The sequence below is a fragment of the Athene noctua genome, chromosome 1, assembly GCF_965140245.1.
Source record: "Athene noctua chromosome 1, bAthNoc1.hap1.1, whole genome shotgun sequence".
NCBI classification, from domain to species: Eukaryota; Metazoa; Chordata; class Aves; order Strigiformes; family Strigidae; genus Athene; species Athene noctua.
Genome location: NC_134037.1, coordinates 77,253,763 through 77,273,133, shown reverse-complemented (window position 1 = coordinate 77,273,133; position 19,371 = coordinate 77,253,763). Strand labels below are relative to the sequence as shown.

The 19,371-nt window shown below is 38.7% G+C and overlaps 1 protein-coding gene across 1 annotated transcript in view; it reads left to right on the top strand.

The window, feature by feature from the left end:
* The window catches only part of PRKN (parkin RBR E3 ubiquitin protein ligase), a 746,156-nt gene that overhangs the window by 697,672 nt on the left and 29,113 nt on the right, over positions 1 to 19,371 (top strand). The window lies entirely within an intron of this gene.

Sequence of the window (19,371 nt, the reverse complement as noted above, 5' to 3'; positions counted from 1 at the left end):
ACTCTAATATTATACAAACCTTTTTCTTCAAAGAAGTAACTCAATTTTGAAGTGAATATAGCTTGATCTTAACTGTATTTTGGTCTTGATCGCTTTCCTATTGTAAACATATAATTCCATCAAGTTTTATTTGTGCTAATGTTCACAAAAACAAATTCCATGTCATATTTCACAGAAATATTTGCAGAACACATTAAACTCTTTAGCAATAAAGAGTCCAAATAACAATTCCAATTCCATTGTAAATGGAAGTGACCTCTAATATGAAAGTCAGAATTTGGAAATTCATGGTTGTTTTACTTCCGGAGAACATATTTGCTGTGATGTAACAAATAAATATTTTTCCTCTGCCCCCCACTGTAAGAACCAAACAACTCTACTAGTAAAGCCTGTAACAGTATTCAGCTTTTATGACTGAACATTGCTGTAATTTTTAATGTCTTAATTGCAAGTGGAAACAAATGATGTCTTACTTGAAAAAGGCAGTAAACAGGAAACTGCCATTGTGGGCAGGAAAGGGATCTATAAAAAGCAAACCCAGATAAGTCAAACTACACAAAAAACACCCAACTACATTTTGCTTGTCAAAACGATTGCAGTTTTCATCTATAAAAAGATGCTTCTGGGTGGTGACTCAAAACCCCTACATTTGCTTTTTCAGATGTAATTTCCCTCATTCCATTCTCCCCTGGTGTCAAGAGTATAAAAAGAGACACACAGATTGCACGCTGCCTTGGCAGACATCCTGTAGCCAACACAACCTTTTCAGAACTAAATTCTTTACTTTTGTCATACTTGGAGCTGTCGGGCACAGGATTTTCCTGTGTATGAAGGTAAAGTTTTGCCACAAAGTGAAAAAGGACATTGAATTTGGCCATTCTTATAGTAAATTTTGCCAGCCAGAGATACCTGGACTTTGGTTGGATGTAGGGGCAGGACTAGCGAAACCCTCATCCTCTCTGTTTCTCTCTTTTGTCTTTTTGCCATTAACGGGGGAGCATTGTTTTGTTTATATTTTTTGGCAGGGAGAGGGGACTGGTAGTTCATTTGGAGACATTCCGTCTGGGTCCAGAGTTCCTCCAAGCGAAGTTGAAGGCCTGATATTTCAAATTTGTGACCTAGACGTATGCTCAGTAACATATCTGCCCGTTCCCCAGCTGTGCCCAGGCTGCAGTCACCTTCTGGGAAGCTTCTTTCTTTAGCTCTGCCTCTCTTTAAGCCTTTCTAGCAGCTGGTGCCCTTGTAAATTCAAGGGCTGCCCTAAGCCAAGAAATGCCAGAGGCAAAAAGAAAAGTTCTTGTCATCTGCTTTCACTCCTATTAAATGTCTTGTAAGGGAGCCTGACCATGTCTTGTGGGAAGACAGCAGCCCCCTGTTGCCCCACAGCCCTGTCTACACAGGGTCACCTTGATGAGTCTCTGCTGGGCAGGACTGGCATAGGAAGCGCTGCAGAATCAGTCCAGCATTTGGACAAATGTATCGCTTAGAACAGAGATAGAAACTCTTTAGCAGAATTAGAAATGAGTGTCATGAAGGACGATCTCTTCATTCAGATAAAATGCTATTATTTTTTCTTCAATCTGTATTTTGCATAATCTGACATTTTAAGAGTAGAGTTTTCCTATGAAAGTTGACCCAAGTTTAGAGCATTGGAAGATGAGGACATTCCCAGCTGCCAGTGGCTTGCATGTCAGCAGTCTGAAGTATCCATTGTAAAGGATGTGTGAATTTTACAAAGCAAAGCAGGAAGTTTCTGTGTTGGTAGAGATACATTCTTCTTTCCTTCATGTGAGCCAATAGGCTACATTTTGGTTTGAGATGGCAAGTGATCTCAGACTGCAACAGGAAATCTTGCTACAACATGTAGCTGGCTACAACAGTGGGAAGTCATGGGCATTTTGAGAGACCACATTTGTACTGCATTTCTTTAAAGCCTTTGGTCAAACTATGGGTGAAAAACAAGACAAAAGTGCATGGCACTGATATTTGAATACAGCTGTGTGTTGAATCCATAAGGCACTTCTATTCACAAATACAGCTTGATAAATTAAACAGTACAACCATTTCCTTTATAGGTACAAGAAAATTGATTTTAGAGATTATTTCTTCGTATTATTTTATCTGTGGTCTTCAACACCTACAGCTTAGCCCTCTTGATGCTGTATAGCCTCAGAAGAATTAAGAAATCATAATTCAGACCTGTAAATTATCCCTGGAATGACATTAGTTTTTCTATAGATAAATAAGTTCCTTTTCAAAATCTGTTACAAAAATATTATGGGTGAAGAGTTAGGAAGTCAAAAGTTAAGAAAAAGTCATATTAGCATATACGCCCTTGACTCAGCTGCACAGGCATAACTAATATGTACTCTTGTCTTCTTAGTCACAGACATTGGCAATGTATCATAAGTGAGCAGGATGCAAGGTTTTGTGTATGCTGATGTTGTTTCTGATAAAGCCCAGTCCATCCATATGGTTTTATTAATTATGTGAGCAGTGCATTAGTAAAATTCAGGTGACAGCAGCACAGCGGCTTTCACAGATTTTCTGAGGAATGACAGGCTGTATGTCATTAAACAGTGAAGCTGTCAGATAATTCTAGAGAGCAAGTGAATCCTTGATATTTCTCCTTTTTGGGCTAAGTTTAATTTTCTATGAATGGGAAGACTGTCTGTATTTAGAACCAAAATCCATTCATTTACAGCCCATGTATAATGTAGTCTTTGACAACTAAAGAATTTTACAACGGTTCTCTGTTGATATTCTGATCTGCAGAGACCATCCTCTGTTGTGCAAGAGACTAATTTGCCTCTCATACATAATCAGCCTTGAGCTTCATCTGAAAAAAAATTACCATGATGCTCTATATGTATGTAAAATCCTTATCCAAACAATTCCCTGTTCTCTTGTATTACAGTATGAAAGCTGCTTAAGGAAATAGTATTAAATAACTCAACTTCTTTTGCCTGTTATTTGATCTGTTTTCCTACTACAGTTCAAAAAGTTCAGCAAGTACAGTAATTAAATGTACCGTGTATCCCAGAGCCATGTATTCCTGACAATCTTCATGTGCCATGTTCATATGTACTATGTATTCCCAACAATGTTCAGCATAAAGATGGGTCTTTGGAGCAAAATTCCACATTTTATTATATTACTAAGTATTAAAATATGGGGGCTCTAAGCAGAAGTTTAAATCCAGATTCAAACTTTGCTAAATTTGTCTTGTTATTATGTAGAGTCTTTTAAAAGCCTGTACTTCATTTGGTTGTATGAAGTCTTTGATGTCTAATTTTCTGCTTGCAGTCATTGTAACTCCAAATTTCTGTGTTTCAAATAAATGTATTTCAGATAAATGTGTGCACAGTTAGGACACTGGTATTTTCCACTTCAGGAAGAGGGGAGAAGAGACTGAGAAAAGTATGAAAGGAACATCATGATGTGTGAAAATACAGATTCTGGTTCTCTACTGTATTACTGTGTGATAGGCAATCATAGTTTCTGTTCCTGATGGTCAAATAGAAGAAATAATCATATTCAACAGTATCTTACTTCAAAAGTGACACCATAGAAAAAAAAAGGAGTATTTGTAGTGAAGGGCATTGTTCAGAATAAGTAAGGTTGCCAGAATTTTGTGTGTTAACAAAAGACTTTTGCTGGTTAGGAAATGTAGGAGTCAAATAAAGATTAACTGTGGAATGGAGGTAGCATGTAGCAAAGTCACGTAGGTGCAGAGTTCCTTGATGACACTGAAAAATGTACAGGTTTCCTGATCTTGGCATTGGGATATTTGTAGCCAAAAGGTACTGAGTCCTTCTCAGCGCTGCTAAATACTTTCCGATTTTTTAAAGCTTCTGTTGAGGTTACCAGGACTCCTGAGATGAGTAGTAAGTGGGGGAGTCCGTCAAATCTAGAAGTTTGGTGGGGGGACTCTCAGGGAACATCCCAAATCTTGGAAATTCAGAGTTAATCACATTTGGGGAAAAAAAAAAAAAAAGCAAACAAAAAAGCAAACAAAAACCCCCAACCAAACAAAATAACACCACAAAACAAAAAAACCCACCAGCTATCTGAGTGAGGAAATCTGCTTAAAGGTGTCCAAACTGTATTACTGAATAACCTTTCCTTTGCATTCAGCCTGCATATACCATTATTTCTCTTACAGCTATTTTGTTTAACACGTTCTTCCTGGGTCAAGGGCTTTTTCTAAAGTTTTATGGAGTGCATATAAAGTCTGAACAACTGCGTGTAAACCTCACAGGTAAGCCAAAAATATATCCAAGGCCCTGAATTAGATCTGTTGTCATGTTTCCACTGGAGCCCCACTCTTGTGAAGCCCCTGATTTCTGCTACACACAGTGCACCTCCTCTCAGCTGAGCAGCCATGGACCAAGCTCCTAGTTGTGTTATATAGCCCCTTTAAAAGACCATAACCAAGAAGCTGCAGGTTTTTTGGTAGCTTACAGGGCAATTTCCAGATGTTGATGTCTGTTGCAGATATAACTCATGCAGCGGTCATGCTCACTTGCTCTGTGGTTATTTCACAGCAGTTTCCTAGGTTACAGTTGGCTCCATTTTGTTGGCAGTACAGTTTTCTTATAAAAGCTGGTAAGCAATTGCACCCTTCACATCACCTCAACCAGGACGTGTCTGTCTGTTCGTCCATTTTCTGGATGCCTCAACCACAGTGCAGCTGAGCTGTGCAATGCAGAGAGAGGTTCTGCCCTCTCCGCTCTCAGCAGACTGCAGATGCTCAGGTGTACTTCCCAACAGCTGCAGTGCACAGCTCCATCTCACAAGCATTGGGAAGTGCTTTGATGTATGGGTCCCTTGCTGGAATATTCAAATTTTTATGGGCAGAGTGGCGGAAATGACTGGAAGGGGACTGAGTGCCAGTCCCATGGGTAGAAGTGAAAGGGATCCATCCTTTGACCAGCCACATGAAGGATTTCAGTTCACACATTTCAGAAGTTTCCAAATTACTTCCCGCCGTCATTCAAAAATGCAGGGGATAGGATTAAGTTGTGACTTGCTGGAGATAGCATAGTGAGTTAAAAGCAGAACCAAAATCAGAAGTCAGTGTTCCTCTAGTTTTCACTTCTTAGATAGAAATGATACAGGTGTTTCAGACTGCTGTTAGCTACCTTGGAGATTATTATCAAGGTACTAGTTCAACAACTGATGTTAGAGCATTATTCTTTCAACAGATAATAGTAATAATAGTAGTAGTAGTAGTAGTAGTAGTAGTAATAATAATAATAATAGTTACATTGATATTGTAATATTATTAAGATTATTATTATTCTACAATGGATGTGTTACTTGCAGAAACAAACCTATAGCATATAGCAGTCACAATGGCTTCCACACCTCAAAGAAGATCTCCTAGTAAAGCAAATTTAGTTACAAATCTGAGTATGTCATCTCACTGCTTCAGCATCTTGTCAAAAACTCCTCTATTGTCTTTGGAAAGATATAATGGAGTTTTTTAACATTTCTAGTAAAGGAGACCAAAGCATTGTATTTGTTTTCTTGTCATCATCTAACATATAATCAAGTTGAAAATTATACTGTAGCAGCTTACATTTTTCCTTAACTGAGTAGTTAACTTACATTATGCTGAAGTTCATTTACCTGTATTTATAGTTAATGATGTATGCAACTGTTAGCTAGCTTGGGAAACGGGCTTTTTCTTATTCTATCCACTGTGACAAAGTTTCTACAAAACCCTTAGAAAGAAGAGAAGGCATACATACATAAGCAGCTGGTTTAATCCATTTTAGAAGTATCTACATAGAAAAAAACTAATATAAAGTATAACTGAATTTTAAAATGAAATTATCAGATTAAATTTGCTCAGATTATAAATATTGTAAAATCAATCTGCAAAGAAACTTAAAATCAATATACACATTCCCTTGTGCTTTATCTTTTAAAATATCCATTGATCAGTGAAAACTCTGTTTGCTTTAATTTCCACATTAGTCCTTAAAAATATAAAAAACTTTCAGGATTGCAAAAAGCAATGTGAAAAGAAATGACAAAAAAAAATCTATGATCTGAGGAAATTCAAGGGTAAAAAGTGTACCAAGGTATGCAGCATTCTTTTTTGGCTTCTGCTTGTGGTATAACTAAAAAATAACTTAATCTCCCTGTTTCAAATATACCTTAAAATACTTTTTGATTCCACTTTTCAGCAGAAAAGCAAGTTGGGGTCAACTTTATGAGAATGGATCTGCTACTCAGATTTATAAAGATATATGGGAGCACTATTGATCCAGAGGAACTGGAAGAGCCCCAGTAATGAAAAAAGAGGTTAACTGCTGTCAAGAACTGCTGTTTCTTTAGGCTGATACTGAAGGCTGTATAATTTGTAACAGACTGGGGAAAATAATTGGGTTTGAAGCCCTTAATTTTAAATTTGGTTTTAAATTCTCATTCTATTTTTTTTAATTGATTAATATTGTGCCAGATCTTTTTTATGTTGTCAGCATCTCATATACGAGAAATGAGTTCCTGTGCTGCTCCTCCAGCAGGGGCATCACAGAAGATGCAGTTTAGTGAAAGTGAAGCTGTAAAGTAGTGAGGAATGCTTTCCATTTTGAGTTATTTATGGCATTGACATAGTTTAAACCATGGTCTGCACTAGATCTCATTTTTGACTCTGCTCCCCAACAAGTTCCTACTGCCAGAGCTTGTTGGCAGCAGTGGCGGGTGGTACCAGTGCCAGCGCCATTGCCCTGGTACCTGTACCACAATAATGTCCAATCATAAATCCGTGTGACCATGAGTTAGAACCAGTATTACTGTGCTCCTGCCTGTGTCACCCTGCACAACTCACCCACCCTCGTTGAGCCCTGCCTGACCCTGCAGCACCTTCAGCCCCTGCCCCAGGGCCCAGGACCAAGCACATGCCTGCAATCTGCACTCAGGCAGAGGCAGGACACGCTCCTCCCTGGGGGGCAGTGGCCATGCTGTGCCATGTCTGGGGTCCACCAAGCCTGTATGGTGTCACAGGGTGTAGCCATACACAGGTCCCTAGAAAAGAGTAGGATCAGAATGAGCAACCGTAATACTGTCTCTTACACCTTCTCAGGCTCCAGCTGCCAAGGATACTTGCTGAGACCAATGTGTCTGTAGTTATTTCCATTAGATTTCTCTTCCATGTACTTGACCAGGCTCTCTTGAATAGGCATAGATTTTTAGCTTGCATAATGCCCTTTGGCAATAGGGTCCACATATGTATTGTGCATGGCATGAGGAACCATTTTCTTTGAACTTCATTTCTACTATCTTCATATGATGCCCCCTGAATCTTGTACTGAATCGGGTAAATAGCTACAGAATATACACTGAATTTAACCTGCCCTTTTATATTGCAGTCTTGTAAGGTTCTTTTACAGTTATTCACAATCAGCCTTCATCCTTGCTTTCTAAACAACATAGTGTCATTTGCAAACTTTCTCACTTTGCTGTAGACTCCTGGCTGGGGGTGACGAACAGTAGCTCCCAGCACACATTCCTGGGGAACTCCGTTCCTGTCACACTTGCACTGTAAAAACTGGCTGTTTACTCTCTGCTTTGTGTCTGCCTGCAAAATACCACCAATAGCAATATAACAATTTCTGTGTAGGCCTAATCTCTAATAGTCAGTCTACCTAGTTCCTTTGTGGACACTATACAGTCCCTGTGAGCTAACAACACATCTATCTGCCAGCAGCTCTCTGCAGCTCTGAAACACCTACACCAAATTGCTGTACATGCACAAGTTTCTGTATTTCATTCTAGGACATTAAATACTGCAGTATTTAACTTCTGTGCACCCAAGTCCTTTATTGGATCTAGCCTGAAGTACACACCAACACTGTGCCTTTGTATAGAAACAGTAGAATAGAAAAGCATTTGAAGGTACTACCTTTTTACAGTCCTTTACTGGGAAACCCAGCTACGCTTCTGAAAGAATGATAGACGTTGGGCTGAGGTTGTCTGCACAGTCAGGAGGCTGAAGTCTTTCCTTTACCCAGTCTTCCTGTCATACTTCTCTCTCATCAGTAAGTCTTTGGATCTCTGAAAACATCTATCACTGAAATGGGGAAGCTTATGTGGGAAACAGAACTAGACACACTTCGGACCCAGGGTGAGACCTGCTGCAGGCAGTCTCACTCTCATCTCAGCTGTGTCTGCTGCACTTGAAGCTGCAGGATCCCCTTCACAAACCCCTACCCAAACACACACCAGAGGGCATTGCGTAGTCCTAGAGGTTAAGTCAGTTTTAATAAATGGGTTCACGTTGTTCAGAGGATATGAAACATCTCTGGTGATTAGATTTGGTTTCAATAGAATTCATTTACTTACTTAGACATGATTCTCATAAGGAGATTTAAAGACAAATACTGTGAAGATTAATCAATATAAAATGGTAATTACAGGAAAAATCCTAACTGACTTGTCTTTTGAACCCAACAGGTATTTGCACTAACCAGACAGGAATGCATTCTTACTGTATATTATGGCTGGACCTCCAACTATCTAGAAGCCATAAAGCTGAACTGCCCCACTTTCTCTTAAAAATAAGCATGTTGAAAAAAACAGGAAAGAATTTTCCATATCTGGAAGTAGATTTTACTAAAAACATACCAAACCAGATACTACATATATTCTCTCTATATATATGTATACACACATGTACACCCATAACTATACATTATATATATATACACATATTTATATCCCATATACTGAACTAGAATGAAGTAATAATTTTAAACAGAGAAAAGTTGGTGGCCAAGACATTGAATAAAAATGTCTGGGAAAAGATAAATCCTTCAGTGTGTCATTAAAAGTGCACCATTACTTCCATATTGCTTTCCAGACCATCAACTATTACTAGCTTCATAGGCTGCAACAAACTTCTCAGAGAGCTCTTCTGATTTTTGAGAACTCATCTCTTTTCTATGAGGACTTAACTGTGAGTTTGCTCCCTTCCTCAAGCAAGTCCTCTGTGCCTCCTGGGAGAGTCCCACCCTGTATCCATGTCCTAGCTGCCACGTCCCACTCCCTGTCTCACTCCATACCCCCGCACCTTCCCCCACATCCATATGCCCCTGGGGAGCAAGAAAGCTCCTGCATCCCTGGGAGTGCACAACAGGACCCAGAGGGCAGCAGCCATGACAAAGCAAAATGTAGCTTTCTCTTTCTCCATTCTGAACTTTTTTAACAAAACTACGATATTGTAGTGACTACAGAGTCACTTACAAAAAAAGGACATGGCTGTACCCTCTGTTGCACACATAATATGGAAATGGTTCAAAAGCTCTGTCCTTAGATACTTCTTTACTATGCATTTTATGTGCATGGTAAATGGGCTATGTTTGATGTGTCAATCTGTTTGCCCTTTTATCATGTACACTTGCCGATGCCCTCTGCTGTAGTCAGTATATTAGTGTATGAGATCACAGCCTGATCAATCATGAAACCATAAAACAAATACCTTTAAAATGTTATTGTTTTGTTATCTCTGGGGGGGAGTCTACATAAGTTATGAGCTCTCATTGTGTTAAATAGACACAGCTGATTCATGGCTTACCACTAGTGAATAATAGCGTGAGGAAGAGCTTATTTTTAGCTTTCTTCTCTATAACTGGCCTTTTCTTGATGGTTTTTGTTCATGAGCTCATGCTTGTTTATGACATCAAAATTCTCTCTCTTGGAAATAGCTGTGGTGTTGCAAGCATGGCGTTGTGGTCTTACCACAAATGAATTGGTAGGAAGGTTGAAAGGAAACAACTGCTATTCAGACACCTTGCTGATCAGCACTCAGGGAAAAAAAAAATCCTTCCCAGAACAGAATGGGAATTATTTAATGGGAGAGAGATTTGGGAGTTGTTTACTGAAAAGTCCCTAAAGCCTTTGGACTAAAATACAGCTGCTGTACTGAAAGCAAATCAGATGCTGGATTGTCTTGCTGGGGTAAACAAAGTGAAGCAAAGCCTGGGAGGAGATGGTCTTGTTACATAAGACAATTGCATCGAAAATGCTATAACACCTACTGTGTCCTGCACCTCAGGGTATAATTGCTCTTGAAAAAATGGAAGAAAGCAGAACAACTGAAATGATAGCAAGTTTCAAATATTTAAGCACTACAATGTTGGAAAATATGAGGTTTTCTTTCCATAGGGAAAAAAAGAAAAAAGAAAAAAAAACACCTTTATAGTAATCTGTTGAAAGTGTTTGAGTTTAGCATACAAAAAGCTAACCTGGATATAGGTGCATTTCTTTTTTCAGAGTCACAGAGAGCAAAAAATGAAGCTAAGTAATGCAAAAATCAGATATGGAAACATAATGAAGGCTAATGATCCCACAAAATAGGTTACCAAAAACCTATTGAGGGCCTTTAAAAGATATCTCTCTGCCTTTCAGAACACACAGCTGAAAAAAGGATAGAAAGTTACAGGAGCACGAAGGAAAATTATATAGAGAGCACAAAGAGGAGCAGATTTAACAATAGGGCATGTCATTCTGTTCTCTGCTCTGTAAGTCCTTACCCTGTGTTCATCACTATGTATCTGCTCCATGTTCCTGTTCCCTCTTTATCAGCAGACTTAGCCTGTCAGAGAGTGTGAAATGAGATCACATTTTTTTATGCTGATTTTGTATGGAAATAAGTCTTGTGCAATAGCACTATTTCTGTGTCTTTGCTGATCTTTCACATCACTGTAGTAACTTGGTAACCTGTGGGGCCAATTTTAACTGTATGTTACCAGATATATTTCCACAAATTTCATGAATAGATAGTGGTATAGAGGAGGGAGAGAGAGACTTTTCAAATGTTCTGAGCTGCACTATGAGCTCAAGCCTGATTAAACCTCAGAAAATCCATATCATCTCTCAAACTCATTATACAAATGTCTGCAAAACTGTCATCTTGATTGCTAATGCTCATAGAAAAGCTTTCTTAATTTCTTTCATTCCAGGGAACTCCTAAAAGGGAGAAGTTTTTGGGTTTGGATCAAACTGAAGGAGATTGTATATATGCCAAAGCCCTGCTCAGTATTCTAGCTTTTCCAGCTGGCCCAGTAAAAGATATTACCTGTCTCCAGGGATCTTGCCCTTCAACAAGATGCTACTTTTCAGCAACTGTACTGTGTCATAAATAATATAATATGAAATCACTGCACAAATATCAAGGATGGATTTATAATGTATCTTTACAGCTAAAATCAGATTTTAAAAAGTTCTTACTATGTGCAGTCTTGCTGTTATGATATTTGAATGTTGAGGTAGTCATTTATTCATCTGCTTTAGTATCAAAGCTGTATTTTAGTCTTGCATATGAATTTTATACAACTATTAGTCACAGAAAAAAACAAGAGAAACTCTGTCTTGAATGGGAAGTACTTCATTCATGTGGAACCCACTGTCTCAAGAGGACATTAAGACAAGTCACTCAGTGAGGTATTTTTAAAAGTTGAGTTGCAATCAGTTTTTGGGCAGTTACGCCAGCCAAAAATAATTTTTGTGTACAGGTGGGATGAAGAGGCTCGGCATTGGTTGTTCACTGTGGTGGTCTGGACAAAAGTTTCCCATCTATTTGATCTGTGATTGATTGTCCAGCAAAGTTAGGAAGGATGTGCTGTTTTCAAAGAATATGCTGAGAAATTTTGTTAACAGCATTTTTGAAAAGTTGCTGCAAGAGACAACTGCTTTAATATCATAGAATCACAGAACGGTTTGGGTTGGAAGGGACCTTAAAGATCATCTAGTCCCAACCCCCCTGCCATGGGCAGGGACACCTTCCACTAGACCAGGTTGCTCAAAGCCCCGTCCAGCCTGGCCTGAACACTGCCAGGGAGGGGGCAGCCACAACTTCCCTGGGCAACCTGTTCCAGTGCCTCATCACCCTCATAGTAAAGAATTTCTTCCCTATATCTAATCTAAATCTACCCTCTTTCCGTTTAAAACCATTACCCCTCATCCTGTCACTACATGCCCTTGTAAAAAGTCTCTCCCCATCTTTCCTGTAGCCCCCTTTAAGTACTGGAAGGCCACTATAAGGTCTCCCCAGAGCCTTCTCTTCTCCAGGCTGAACAACCCCAACTCTCCCAGCCTGTCCTCATAAGGGAAGTGCTCCAGTCCCCCAGTCATCTTCGTGGCCTCCTCTGGACCCATTCCAGCAGGTTCATGTCCTTAATGTTTCTTAGTAATCCCATATGACTGAACAGGCTTTTCTTCACAAATGCAAAAGGCAAAACACTGTAAATCCAGAGTAGTCCCTGATACTGGCTAAACATTATGCAGGGTTGCAAGATTTCAGAGCAAATTGATAGATTACTTACAGTTGTTTAAGAATTGAATAGTGATGATTATTGGTTTGAAAGAATTATTTAGAAAAGGATTCCATATTTTCTAGATGTGAACCACTATTTTTTGTCTGGTGTAGAGATTATTGGAGACATTATATTTTTCTAGTTGCAGACATCTATATGAATTAAAGTACAGGCTGCAAAATTTCTGTCTATACAGGGCTGTGGTATAATCCAGTACAGTAACTATGGCATTGCAAATGCCAATCAGACTTATAAATAGGAGTGTGCCTTGAGAAATATTAACATGCAAGAAAAAATCTTTCCAAACTATCTCTTCCATTATTTCATTTTGTTTTAATGAAGAACCTTTTGGGAAAATTGCTATGCTTGAATAGCATGAAGAATGTACGTGACATTTTATTTCATTCACCTGTGACCCTGCCTATTATTCTCCCCAACAGCCCAGAAATGAAACATTTCATAAGCTATTTGCTCTTTGCTGACCATTTAATTACTATGCACCTTTTTTCTTTTGTTTAGTTGTTAAATTAAAAAATACATAATTAATTTTTTGTGAGTTTGGGGCTATTTTATCGTTTCAAGGTGTGCATGTTACTATAAGATAACATTGGCAGGTCACTAAAAGCATTTGCCTCGGCCTCATACTTCACAACACCCACAAGGCATGTGTTATCTCAGTGTACCACACATCTTGTTAAACCTTGCAGTTTCTGTGGCTGATGGACAAGCTTACTGTCAGGGTCTTAACAGAAATGCTACCTTTATATGTTTATAGCTCTCCCGTTGTCTACAGTTCATTGCTAAGATGCACATCCATCGTATATATTGGATGTGTATAATGGGAAGGCACTTAGAGCAAAGTCAAGGAATAGATAGGCATGACACTAATTTCCTTTGAAAATCTGGAGAATTGTGGACAGATTTTGAGTGCAGAACTGCTAGTGGGCTGAGATGGCCCAATGGCAACACCAAGAACACCACCAATTTTTCAAATTATTTTCTGGTTTAAGAAAAGAATTCAGTAGAAAAGACATTAATAAAACAAGATTTACAAAGACTCACTGTAGGTTGACTTGTCAATTATCAGGTGTAAAAAAATAACTCTTGGGAAGGCCTCACATAAGTAATCATATGTGTTTTAATTGCTTGGCTTTATATAATACAAGCTTTTAGAAAATTTCAATTAAATAAATTTCATGTGAACTTGGAGTAAAGACCTAATGCAAAATTTTACATAAGCATCTGCTTATATTTGAGGTCCATTTCAGTGAGACTATTCAAATGGTTTAAGTTAAACTCATTCTTAATGTCTAGCCGGCTATTCTCAGGCATTAGACATCACTCTCATTAAGAATTATACATATTAATTCCTTGTGTAATGCCATGTGTATATATCCTTAGCAGTCATTATGCAAGACAGAAACTCTAATTGGATCCCATAGCAACAGTGGCATCTGTCAAAAATCAGAGAAATTCCTTTTCTTTAAATGAAGGTTTTTCAAAAAATAACATGTACATTATTCCTTGACTTCAAGGGCAATTCCTTTCTTTTATCTATTTTCATATTACTAGTTCAGGTGGCATATATCTACATTATTATAAATACAGAAAATCATGATTTTACATCTGGTAAAGTTATTTCCCTTTGGAAGCTTGTATGTGATTCATCAAGAAAAGGTGCTGTCATGTAATTCTGCTTGTGTGTGTGTGTGTGTACTGAGCAGATGGCTAGGTAGTTACTTCAAGCATCCAGTATGGTAGACGAGCTAGAGCAAATAGTTAATTCTGACTTTCTCATCTTACCTTAACAAGTGATAGGCATTTGCCGAATTCCTGAAACTGAACACTGACTCCTCAAGCGCTAAAGTCCATGAGAAGAGGCTTCTACAAAATGAGCTGAACCTAAGCGTGGGGTTCATTTCCAACTTGTTCCTTGCACATGAGATCGAACAAAATGTTGATACAAACCTTGAATTTTGCAGCTTGGGATCATTTTTAATTTGAAAATATAACACTTTCTTTTAATTGAAAATAGAGATAATTTGAACTATAAGTCAAACTCTAACCTTTTTCCCATTAATACCTACCAGGTTTTCATGAACTACAATTTTCTTATATAGCAGCTGAGAAAAGTGATGCACACTTGATTCTTCAGTGGGAAAATAACACATATCACAACTTACAGGGGCAAATTAAATGTCCATCTCTATTTGAAAAACATAATTTTGCCACTTCAGTGCGAGCAGGTGTGCTTTGCCTCTTTTTGTTTTGCTGCTTATAGAAAAATTCTGACCTCCTGTGTATCCAAAAATCAGATTGAAGTCAGAAGGGGCTTGTAACGCACAGTTGTGGCACAGAGTTGCAGTAAGCATACTACATAAATATAACACAACATAAGACTCAAAACAAGGTTTGCTAATGATCCTTATTTAATAAAAAGCTACAGTAATAGCCCCCAGATACTGCAATAAGACAACTGGGAGCTGCAGTGGTTTGGGGCCATTATTGTTGAGTGCTTTTAATACTGTTTGCAAAAGTAACCTTTCTTTGTTTTCTGTGTGAGCTGGCAGGTTGCCTTTGATGCCAAACAACAAAAATACAGTGGGGTCATACACTAGCAGTGGCTATTTTCTTTTTCCTTTGCACTAAATTCCCAGTAGCAGAGGCATTTTAATTTTGAGGGAAAAAGAGAAAAAATACCTTTTCTATCAGATTATAATTATTTCAGGGTAAATGATACATTTCTACTTATCAGTGACCCATTGCTATGTTTCTTTTGATTTATGCAAAAAGAAACACCCCCCCGAAAAAGGCTAAGATATCACGATTAGCAACAAAATAGAACCGCAGGCATGTATGCTCAAGTAGTGGGGATTAGACACACACTAATATTTTCCTCAGGCTTGGTTTTATCTGAATAATGTGTAGAAAAAAGAAAAGTTTCCTTTTCTTTTTTCCCCCTTGATTAATTATCTACTTTTTATGCAGGTCCTAAATACAGAATTTAGCTCATGCTACTCTACTTACCATTGACTCATTTGCATAGAATGCCTTAAGGATACCTTGGGAGGTAGAAAAAGTTAATGTCTCCAAACACATACCTTTTTGTTCCTACCCTAAGAGCACTCCAAAGTCATGTGGCTTCATAATTGGAAGGCTTCCAGGTGTGACTGATTCTGAGCCTTTTGAGAGCAGGCAAGGGTATGAGAGGAAGCAGTGATACGTTTCGTGTTAGGCTGTAGTATTGTTCTTATTGTTGTTGGTATAGTGATATTGTTACCATTGTTTTATTGTATTATTGCTTTTGTTAAGTTCTAACAGTGATTATGAGGCTCTTCCTACGGTCAGGATCAGTGTGAGAAGAGTAATGCTTTCAGGTATGAACAAAAGGAAGGTGAAGGCATTGGGAGAGAGGGAGCAAAACCAAGAAGAAATTTCAATCACTTTTTTTAAGACAGTAGGGTTTTTAAGGCATGAAAAAAGATTTTTTTAAAAAAAAAAAAAAAAGAGGACTTTGAATTTTATTTCAGGAATACAATGAACAGGGTCAAGATGTAAATATAGCAGAGAAACAGAAAGAAAAAATTAATTTAGATGGAACTCATAGGAAGAGTAATGAGAGAGGGGAGGCCCAGAAGGAGATACATTACTGTAGCAGAATGTCTTAAATGACAAATATTTAGGTGCATGCTGTGCTTGTCTAGTGACTCTTGATGCCATACAGCCTTATGAATTCATATTCTAGATGTCAGAAACAGGCAGGTAGACCCTGATCCTGAGCAACTGTAAATTAATGTAGCCCACTGGAGAAAACAGTCATGCCCATTTCCCTGAGCCCAGAGTCTGGCCACAGTAGCAAGAACTTTCACCTATAATCAGATCATCAGAACACAACCTAATTATAACATAAGATGAATTCCTGAACTCACTTTCTTGTTAAAAACAAACAGTAAGCCCTACCACATCGGTTTCCTAGAATCAGTAGATAAATGAGGCATTCATCAGTCATGCATGCTTATTCTAAAGAAGTAGATCATTTGCACTGCAGACATTAATTTCAGAAACTTTAAACAGGATGTGACAGTTCAGAGTTCTTCTGAAAACAAGATATGTCAGTAGGCATGGGGATCTCCTAGTGGTGCTTGACTGGACCATGCTTTTCTGAGATGTCAAGCAGCCTTTGCTCCTGCCAGCACTGGTACCCAGATGCACTGTGGTTGATTTGTCTTCTTGCAGTGGATCTTTTGAACCAAGGCTGATTGTGTCAAGCATAAACTGTTTTTATACAGAGGTCTGGTGTACTCCCATGCTGTGCAGAAGTTCCAACTTGGAGTGCTCCTTCTGTACCATGCATGTGCAGATAGATATAAGTTTCCTTGGGGTTTAAGGGTTGCATCTGCTTTGCTGACTCTGTTGAGAAAAGGGTGAACATCTGGGCTTTGGTTTAGTGTAATCTGTTGTGCCATCCAGATTGTAGTTCCATATCATATGTTTACTAGCAGTGAAATTTATGCTAATTGTGGGTCCTAGGAATGCACTGTACATCTATATCTATGTGTGTGAGGAAGATTTCTGTACAGCCATCCAAGATTTTCTTGTCTCTACTGATAAATTCCCTGAATGTATAGAGAGCAAAGAGCTGGAGGAGGACCTTGCATCTACATGCCTTTGATGATGCCTTGTTGTATTACTTCACCTTTGGTAAAACCAGGCAGAAAGTGACTCCTAAGTAAAGACCCTAGGCATGTTTGCACCTGAGAGGAACCTTTGCATCACATTAACCCACTGATGTTGACATATGTAGAGGATTCTCAAGATCACGCGGAATCGGGTCTTAATAAATAATATGCCAAAAAAAAGATAAATAACATGTTGCACAGATTCATACCAGATAAAAATGTGATAATCACATTTTTCAGTTTTCACTAAGCAACTGGAAAACAAAAGCACCAAATCACAGGATCGGGAGGGATGTCTGGAGATCATCCAGTTCAAGCTGACCCCTGTTCAAAGCATAGTCAGCTGGGGCAGGTTCCTTAAGTCAGGTCAGGTGACCTTTTGAATGTTGCCAAAGTTGGAGACCCCACAACCTCTCTGGGCAACCTGTGTCTGTGTTCAATGTCTAATAAACTACATCTACTGATCTCCCTTCATCCATCCAAGCCAGTCACCTCTTGTAGAAGATTATCAGTTTAGTCAGGCATGATTTCCACTTGACAAATCTGTGATGACTACTCCCAATCGCCTTTTTGTCCTCAATATGTCTGGACATGCTTTCTAGGATGAGTTCCTCCATCAGCTTCCCAAATGACCAAGCTGAAGTTGTGCTTTGTCACCAGAGCCTCTCCCCTTTTCAGCAGCATGTCCACTCTTTCCTTGCTCTTCCTTTTGGTGCTGATGCACTTGTAGAAGTCCTTGCTGTCTTTGTGTCCTTTGCCAGAATCAACTGCAGGCAGGTTTTGGCTTTCCTAACCCCATCCCTGCACATTTTGGTATCATCTCTATATTCCTCTTGGAACCCTGCTCCCACCTCTTGCATACTTCGTGTTTATGTCTGAGTTTAGTCAGGAGCTTCTTGTTCATCATACAAATCTCCTACTACTTTTTATGGACTTCCTGATGGTCAGGGTGGACCACTGTTTTGCTGGAAGAGGTGATCCTTGAAAATCAACCCCTGTCCTGGACCTCTGTTTTCTCCAGAGCTGGCTCCCATGGGATTCTTCAAAGCAGAGTTCCCTGAACAAGCCAAAGTGTGTTCCCCTGAGGTCTAGGTTTGTGGTCCTGGTTTTTGCCTTGTTCCCTCCTCTCAGGATCCTAAACTTCATCAATTCACAGTCACTGCAGCCTAGGCTGCCTCCAGTCTTCACATCATCTCCAACCGGTTCTTCCTGGATGGAAGTATGAGGTACAGCAGACCATGTCCCCTTTTTGGTTTCTCTGTCACTCGTGTCAGGGAATTGTCATCAATGCACTCCAGAAAACTTCTAGATTAGTCGTACCCTGCTGTATTGCCTCCCAGGCAACTAGAGAAATATAGTATAGGTTGGGTGATTTGTAGATCTGTCAGAAATTCAAATAAAAGTAAGAAGACTGCCAAGTTGTAAAATTATTTTTGATAAACATGAAAGATTTACAGAGCATATTTTTTGTATTCGGGAATCTTTCTACCTGTCAGTATACGCTGATACAGGACAATATTTGTTGCGTTTATGCACATGTAGATGTATTCAGAATCTAAATAAGGAGTTTCTTTTGCTAAAATGTTTATTGTGTGGTTCATCAAAATGGTGCCAAAACAAGTGCCAAATTGTCTGCATTTCCTGTAAACCAGCTCACATTGCAGGGATCATTTTTTGGTAGTTTGTATAATTACTTTACAGAAAATGTCTAGGATCAACAAACCAGAAAAGAATCAGTTTGAAAGGTCAGAGAAGTCACATTATTGACTAGGTATATACTCTGCACACAATTAGCACAAATTGTGTAAGTTTTAAAAAACATTATTATTTCAGAAGAATCTTATTTGAAACTACACAATTAGCCTTTGCACTAAAAAGAAGGTATAGAAACTGAGGGATCCTTAATAGGAGTTCTGGGTTTTGACAGGGTACTCCTGGCATGAACCAGGCAAGCTATCATTGATTTTTGATCAGACCTGTATTTCTCAGGAAGCACCTACTTTTCTTCCTTGAAAGATGAAGCATGGTTTTTTCATTATTATTCCAATGCTTTCTCCAGCAGTGTTTACGGAACATTTTGCACAGATGATGCCCCATTCAGGAGAACCAGATACGAAGGTTTTTCAAAATTTTTTGAAATTTCTTTCTCACTTCTCTTCTAAACAATTTTTATTTTAGCTTATTTCCCTTTCAGATGACTTGGAATTGCAGATCCTGAGTCTCAATCCATTCTTCAGAGCTTGGAGTTGACGGAGTTCCAAGGTCTGGCTACATCTAATATTAGACTGAGGCTTATCATCAAGTTTTCATGTTTTTGAAATTTGCTCAAAGTTTCTCAGTGTTGTTCAGTGTCAATATTCAGACTT